The sequence below is a fragment of the Cupressus sempervirens genome, chromosome 10 (assembly GCF_028749045.1).
Source record: "Cupressus sempervirens isolate cs-2001-9-10 chromosome 10, ASM2874904v1, whole genome shotgun sequence".
Lineage (NCBI taxonomy): Eukaryota > Viridiplantae > Streptophyta > Pinopsida > Cupressales > Cupressaceae > Cupressus > Cupressus sempervirens.
This window is the reverse complement of record NC_143127.1, coordinates 45,255,793-45,264,502: the sequence shown is the minus strand read 5'-3', so window position 1 is coordinate 45,264,502 and position 8,710 is coordinate 45,255,793. Positions and strand designations below refer to the sequence as shown.

The 8,710-nt window shown below is 34.4% G+C and overlaps 1 pseudogene; it reads left to right on the top strand.

Moving 5' to 3' along the window:
* Positions 1-2,345: 2,345 nt before the first annotated feature.
* LOC149532491 (heat shock cognate 70 kDa protein-like) lies at positions 2,346-8,465 on the top strand (annotated as a pseudogene).
* Positions 8,466-8,710: the final 245 nt, after the last annotated feature.

Here is an 8,710-nt window from a genome sequence, read left to right as displayed (position 1 = left end):
CTAGCTCTCCAAGAGCTCTTGTTAATAGTGAAAAACATTCCTGTAGATGGATTGGGCATGTTTTACTAGCTACCCCTGTAGAAGACAAGAATAGGGATGCGTATGTGATCATTACTTTTCACTTTTTTATTTTTTTGATTGGATTCAAATTGGATTGTTGGCAGAAAATGGAAGCCAAAACAAGAATAGAAAAAATCCATCACAAAGTGGTTCAGAATGTGCTTCACATATTGTGTTCTTAAGTATTATATAATTGTAGATGACATATAAAAAGATAAGTTGTATCCTTAGCAAATATGTTTCTATAAATCTTTTAAAAGGTGTTGCACATCCCCATCACAAATAATTTTACATGGTTACATAAATTATTTATTTATTTTAAGTAACCAGGCTAGTTAAAATTATCTCACAAAACATTGTTTCAACTAAGGAAGAAAACTGTCGCACAATTTTTTTGAAATACCTAGAATAGAGTAGCAGGGATAACTTTGAGAAACCCCTCACAAGAAAAATATGTAAAATGCTGGCAAATTCAACATTAAATAGCAAGAAAAATTTCTAATCGAGGGCAATTTTTTCATTCGAGGCAAGGGAGAAATTTATTTTCTATTGGTGAAATTTTCCTTTTCATATCAAAATTTAATAATAACTGTGGTGAATTATTTTTATTGTTTTTGGTATGAAAATAAATGTAGGCAATTTTTTTGTTGGTCAAACATTTTCGTAATGTAAGAGGAAATTAATTATTTCATATAACACAAAATATTGATATAGTTGGCTAATATGTCAATTTCAAAAGAGAGATTATTTAATTTTTTGGTGAATTTACAGAGTCACAAGTGGTCTATGGCCCACATGTCAAGTGTACATTGTATAGTGTACTTGTAGCATGCCAATCCGTTAAGATTCAATTAATAATGTGTCCTTTTTTATTGTCAATTTAGTCGTCATCACTTTTAATATTATCATTTTTATGGTGAAAGGAATTAATTAGGACCGTCAATGTAATATAGATCAATGGCTTCAGATCTATTTTGGGCCTAATTTTAAACTCCATACCGTAAAGTCTAAATGTTCTCAAAATTAGGACACGTGTCCCAAACACCAAAATAGTTGGCTAAACATGGGTAGTTGGAGACACTTGTCAGTAAAATTGTAGGCAATGCTCAACCCGACGGAAAATATTATTTTATTTAAAGGGCGAAATAACATTGTCCAATAAGAAAACATTAGGGAAAGGTTGGCGAAAATTTTAAAATAATTGTATTCTAAATGTAGATTACACTGGTGATTGAACCAGGATTTGAGACCAATTATGTGTAAATTAATGAACGATTACCTTGAAATTTGAACCCAAATTATTTAATATCTCAAGATGTGGTTGACCCCATATCTACGTTTTATTCACCAAATTGCAATTTCCCAAAGATGAAATATCCAATGGATGAAGATTCGTCGCTAAAAAAATCACTGTAGAGTATGTACATTTTACATTGTTCTTATACCGCACTAGCAAAGTGGAAAGCACAAACTCACGGATTATAGCTTTAAACCAAATAGTCATTCATCTTTATGGAAACAAAGCCACTGTATTGTGCAACAGTGGATTGACTACATTGAATTTTACAGTCTGCTCGTTGTAGTGGATGGACCATTCAAGCATGCAAAATCCAAAATCTCTTATGTCTACCCTGTTTTGTTCATAAATGGTCCGTCCATTCATGCGGGCAACATTTATATCACACTCTCAAATACTCTTCAATCTTTGTATTCAGGCATATTCAAATAATTAATTGGAAAGTCTTTATTCTCAGATTTTCTCTCCAACCGATGATGCTCGTTAATTTATCTCTTTGCGGGCATATATAGGAAGTCTTCCAAGTCATTAATCACCTTTTGTATGAAAGCGAATACCACAGTTCACTATAGCAGTAATTTAGAGGAGCCAACGAATAGGTCTCTGTTTTATCTTATTCTTCTATGCACAATAAAAATCAACAGCTCTGTTTGTGTAATTTTTTTAACTTTTATATATGATCATTTGGATTTTTCTATGATTTATTTTGCTTTCTGTTCCATTCTTTGATTTCTCCATACCTTTTCGCTTCATTTTATAAAGCTTTTGCAAACTTCCAAGCTTGCATTCTAAAAATATTTCAATTAGGAACTGACAATAGAGTAGTCACATTGAGTGAAAATTTTCTAAACTCTCTTCTTATTCTCATGTAAAATATATAATGGATAGAGCGCGCATTTATGAGAGGGCTTTATTTTTCATCTAGGAGTTGACAACAACACTTTCTTTTATAAATTTTGTAAATATTGTTCTTCCTTGCAGAATTAACATGGACCAAAAGGCCAAAGATAAGGATATTGACATTGATCTGGGGACAACTTATAGCTGTGTGGGAGTGTGGCAGCACAACAAAGTTGAAATTATTCCCAATGATCAGGGTAACAGAACCACTCCCTCCATGGTTGCTTTCACCTCCAACGAAAGACTCGTTGGGAATGTTGCCATGTTCCAGATTTCAACCAATCCTACCAACACAGTGTTTGATGTCAAGAGATTAATTAGAAGGAGATACAGTGATCCCTTTGTGCAGTCTGACAAACAACTGTGGCCTTTCACAATCATTCTCGGTAAGAATGACAAGCCTATGGTTGAAGTTACTTATAAGAGTGAGAAAAGATTATTTGCAGCTAAAGAAATCTCGTCCATGGTCCTAGTAAAAATGAAGATGATAGCCAAGCAATATCTCTAGAGTGATGTAAAGAATTATGTAATTACCGTTCCTGCTTACTTTAATGATTCGCAAAAGCGAGCAACTAAAGATGCAGGTAAAATTGCATGGCTAAATGTGATGCGTATCATCAATGAACCCAAGCTGCAATAATAACTTATGGCTTTGGCACATTGGAGGAAGGAACAATAAATGTTCTAGTTTTTGACCTTGGAGGTATTAGAAAAAAAAAAGAGAGAAAGAAATTGGTGACAGCAGATAACAAAAATATTTCATTAATATGACTGCACCAATTTCTTTCTCTCTCTTTTTTTCTAATATGGTATCAGAGCAAAGTTTAGCCAAGTTCAGCTGGAGATTCATTTAGAAGTTCAGCTAGAAATATTGCTAGAGGGTTTTGTTGAAGGAAAATATATTGCTGGAAATGGTTTGTTTGTACGGCTGATTTTTTTTTTGGAGTGATATTTGGTTGCAGGGTTGTTATGCTGCTGGAATGTTGCTAGATTTGTTTGAAGGCTGATTTTTTTGCTAACATGGGTTCTTCAAATGAAGTTTTGCCTATCTTTGATGGAAGTGGTTTTGCAGATTGGAAGATTGCAGTCAAGAATGCTCTAAGAGAGAAGGCTTTATGGAGGTTAGTAAATAAAGAAATTGAGGAACCTCAACAAATTGATAGAGAAAAAGAGTTCTGGAAATGCAAGTTGGAGCAAGCTAGAGAAAATATGTTGTTGTCAAATGAAAAGAAAGGTTGATCATTGAAGTCAATGTTTGCAATATGAAGATCACAATAGTGATGGTTGTAGCAAGAGGTGTACTATCGGTTGTACCCGACACTTCAAATTTGTTTACTATATTGATGAACCATGTATCTGAAAAATGTTCCTAGAGAACTAGCGAGCACAGCAGCTGGGTACCCATGTGACTCGGTAGATGGATTATTTTTCATATGGACTCAATATTAGTATGCTAGAGAAAAGTTTAGAGTTGGTTTACCTATCATTGGATCAATGGTTTTGTGAAGTTTGAAGGGTTTGTGGTAATCCAAAGCCATTTGTTTAAGTAAATCTATTGAACGGTTTGTGGTAAGCCAAAACCACTTATTTAGGTGAAAAACCTAAAAGTCTTGAAGGGTTTGTGGTAAACAAAAACCACTTGTTTGGGTGAAAGATCCTAAAGCATTTTTTTTCGAAGAGTTTGTGGTAAGCTAAAACCACTTAACAAGAAAAATAAATTTTCTATGTTGTAAATGGGTACCTCAAAAGGCTTAATGTCAGGACCTATCATGTTTAAATTTCTTATTGTAATTTCTCCCACTGAAATAGTTTTTAGTGGTAGAAATTAAGGGAGGATGTTAGAAGTAGTCAAACCCATGTGGCTGGTTAGTTACAACAAAACTGCCAGTCTGTCATACTTCCAGCCATTGACTGTTAGTGCTGTCAAAATAAGACCAGATCCTCTGCAATGTATGAGGAAGTTAGTTTATTTTCAACATGAATTCAGGGAAGCTCTACAAACCTATAGGTGTTGGAAGTCTCTATAAATAGAGAGAAATTGTAACACATTGTGTGCAGTCAGATTAATGAAATATTTTTGTTATCTGTTGTCACCAATTTCTTTCTCTCTCTGTTGAAAATAAACTAACTTCCTCATACATTGCAGAGGATCTGGTATTATTTTGACAGCACTAACAGTCAATGGCTGGAAGTATGACAGACTGGCAGTTTTGTTGTAACTAACCAGCCACATGCGTTTGACTACTTCTAACAGGAGGAGGCACATTTGATGTCTCCATTGTTACAATTCATGAAAGAGGTAAGATTCAAGTAAAAACTATTAGAGGTGACATGCATTGGGGGGGTGGGGATTTCAACAATAGGGTGCTCAATTATTGTGTTCATTTGTTCAAAAAAAATACAAAATGGATATATGTACGAATCCAAAAGCTCTTTGAAGACTATGTTCAGAGTGTGAGAGGGAAAAAAGAAGTTTTCCTTCAGCTATAGAGATTGTAATCGACATAGATTGCCTGAATGAAGGCCAAGATTTCCACACAAAGATCAGGAGGGCCAAGTTCAAGGAGCTCAACGCTGACTTGTTTGAAAATTGCATGAAATTAGTGAAGCAATGCATGGAAGACTCCAAGATGGGTAGACACCAAATAAATGGTGTTGTGTTGGTAGGAGGTTCTTTATGCATACCCAAGGTGCAAGAACTGCCAAGTCATTTCTTTGAGGGAAAGGAGCTCTGCAAAAGTGTAAATCTAGATGAAGCAGTTGCTTATGGTGCAGCTCTGCAAGCAACTGCACTAAACAAGGAAAACATAAACTTGGTGTTGGTGGACATCACTCCTTTGAGTCTTGGAATGGCGTCATGAAAGTAATAGTTCTCTGCAATACTCCCATTCCCGCTCAAAAAGAGTCGTCTGTCACCACGCCGAAGGATAACCAAACAAGTGTTAGGTTTTCAATTTATGAAGGCGAGAGACCTTTGGTTGCACACAACAATTTGCTAGGTGAATTTGACTTAAATGGTGTAAAAATTGCCCTTGCAATATAAATGCCACGTCAGCAATCTCCATAAAATGTGGAAAAATTCAACGAGAGTCAAAGTTTTTTTTTTTTTTTTGAATATTGACTAGTCAACATTAGTTGATTAACTATCATTAACTTTAACAAAAAATAATGCATATACATAAATCCTCATTTTAAAAAGAACTATAATTTTGTTATCAGATTACCAATACCAGATACCAATTACTAGATACCAGATTGTCTAACCATGATGACTAAGTTGAAATGAGCTCCAGAACCTGTCTAAGAACATAAGGGCAAGAATATTGTAGGAGTGCTTTACCACCCTACCATGAAGCTGTTAAGCTTCCCAAAAATCTTTCTTGACATGAAAGATACCCAACCCGACAATGAAATAGTCTAAACAAGTAAAACTTAGAAGAGTAATTGAATCGTGCTACACATTAATCAGTTAACAAGATAGAAAATAACATTTTGTTAGGTATCACATCAGTATCACAGACCCTTTGCCATCATTTATAATAAGTAAAAATATGACAAGGTTTATCCCCATCAAGCTCCATATACCCATCTACATACAAGGATATAACCATAAAGTCCATTAATCATGGATCAATTTATTACAGCATCTTAGCTCATCTCTAGCAAGAAATTTAATCCAACTTTCAAAGAGAAATACAAGTATTACCAACAACTCTCTATTTACACATGTTATAATTATGCACATATTAAGCCATTCACATAGCTAATGATGAAACCTTTTCTCTATCAATTAGTATTCAAAATATGTTATCCTATCTTGAATTCCTCTCATAAAACATAAATACACAACAAACATGACACCATTACTTCCACTATGCACTACCAACATATAGGCATACGAGTAAAACAACGTTGCTAAGAAGTACATACCCTTGATGCTTACATTCAGTCTATGTCATTAAGCATGGTGTTCATTCTTTGAGTAGTCAGATAAGATTTAAAACACATTTTATATCCTTGAAAAAGATGTAGTCCATTTACACGGATATCCATAGTAATAACAGTTAGCATTAAGTAACAACTTCCACAATCAAACCACAAGAAACATATTTCCATCTTGAACTCTGAAAAGTTTTAGGCAGTAGTACATTCTAATATGTGGGATTTATTTGGATATCACATCAAAATAGTTTATCCTTTTTTGCAGTCAAACATATCAATATTGTAATTAGGCATCAAACACCCAACAATAATGTATTTAACGCTCATATGTAAGAACAAAAGAATGAAAAGCACCAAAATCTACTTAACCTTAAATACATTGAATTTCATTGGCGAAATCATAACATTGACAACAATACATTTTGAAGCCGAATTTCTTCGAAACATCAACAATTTACCAAACATTTATCTTATTGCTAATTACTATATATTTCAACATTTACTATACTTCTACCATCACATGCCACATTTCATTTGTTTAAATCTAAGCTTTGCACATTAAGAAGAGTTTTGTTTTGGAAGTTAACATCAACCAGCATACTGGACAATTAGAAGGAGTAGTTCAACATTTAGTTTGCAATATTTGGGTAATAACCCTAAACAACAAAATGGTATCTTCTAGTTTTCAATGCTTTTTGGGTAGTTGAAGCAAGAAGAATAATAGAAGGTCTACTCATTGCTATAGGTATCCAAGAAAAGAGATGGGAATAGCTTTAAGGAATCCAATTACAATTATCACTAAGAAATCTCTAGCTATGAGCTCTTCCAAAGTTGCTTAAGGCTTACAAGCCTACGTTTAGTCTTTGAGGAATAAAGAATGTTTAAAATACAGCAAGATTCAGTAAGAAAATGTTGTGAAGGACTCTGTCTGTAGAACAGATTTTGGCTGCCTCCTAACACGTTACGGTTAATTTTAACTTTGAATACAAGTTTATAGTTATAGGAATACATATCCACAATCCAAACAAGAATTGATATAGTTTAAGAAAGTAAATGTGTTGTTTTGTTATATCCAGGTTGAATGGAATGAAGACAACTCTCCTACTCTTAAAAAAAAAGAAACATTTGACATTGCTACTCATGTCAAGAACCCTAGGTTTCTTACGGTAGGCAAAGAGAGGCAAGGTCTAAGGTTTTGAACACAAAATCTTGACAACTAAAAAGCTTAATCTTACCGATTCTCCCATAAAAATAAGGAAAAAATACACAACCGACACCAAGACTGTACATGTTCCTAGGTAGTAGTAGAATTTCAAATGTACACACATAATGGTTAAAATGATGCCTACCTCTATTTCAGGCAAGAAACCTTAAAAAGTAGGAGCTGAACACTGATTCTAAAAGCCAATTGCAAGCCGAACAAAACTCCACATCTCCACAACCCTCGCTATCTCCTTCCCTTTTCTTTCTCTATCTTTTCCAAGTCGATGCCTCCAGGCACACATCAAAAGTATAGTTCCTCTTTTTCCTGTTGCCAATCCCCCACAACAAGACAATAGTAACAAAACAACATTGCACAATGTCTATTATTCTGACACTTTGATTTACTTCTTAACTTGTACACACTCTCCATGATCTCATTATTTGTGTTACTCTACTTGTAGTTGGGGACCAGTGGTCCATTTTGTTTCTCCATCTCATTCATGAAGGTGACCCCACAAATAATGGGAGGTGCATACGAACTAGGGGACCAGAGCACCATGCCTCAGACCAGACTTACCCAATATTATAAAATCTCAAGTGCATGCCATATCTCTGTCATTAAAGTCTTGACTTCAATCAATGACCCCCCCTCTCCTTTCAGCACTGTAACTGACCCAATTCATAACTAATCCCATAACTAATTCTATAGATGGTGAGAATTAATAGGTTTGAAAATTAACTACATTCATTTTAACAATAATAATCAACAAATAATGTCAAATTTTAATTTTATAATTAGTAAGAATTTTTTTAAGAATAAAATCTACATAGAAATAAGTTCACTGATTTATTTAGTTTGAGGGAATAGGTTGTGAAAAATGGGATTCCACCTGCCCATTATAGGGTGCATGATATAAGAGTTTTCTTTGAATTGGATGTAGAGGGAATTCTCATAGCCTCGACCTGGGATGTGGGATCAGGGAGAAAAAATCAAGTAACTATTACAAATGAGTGCGAGAGACTGGGTAAAGAAGAGATTAATAGAATGGTTCCTGATGCATAGATATTTTGTAAAGAGGATGAAGATATGGAAAAGAAGCATTTGGCCAAAAACACTTTGGAATGTTATATTTACAACATGAAAAGTAGAGTGATAGAGGCCAGGGGTAGGGGGATGATGGGAAAGGGAAAGGGGGCTTTTATAGTCAACAACACTAGCCATAGGTGTATGGGTTAACATATGGTGATATTGTATGGGACTACCTCATATTTGGGAGGTACCTCTCATTGGAGAGCACAATGAATCAC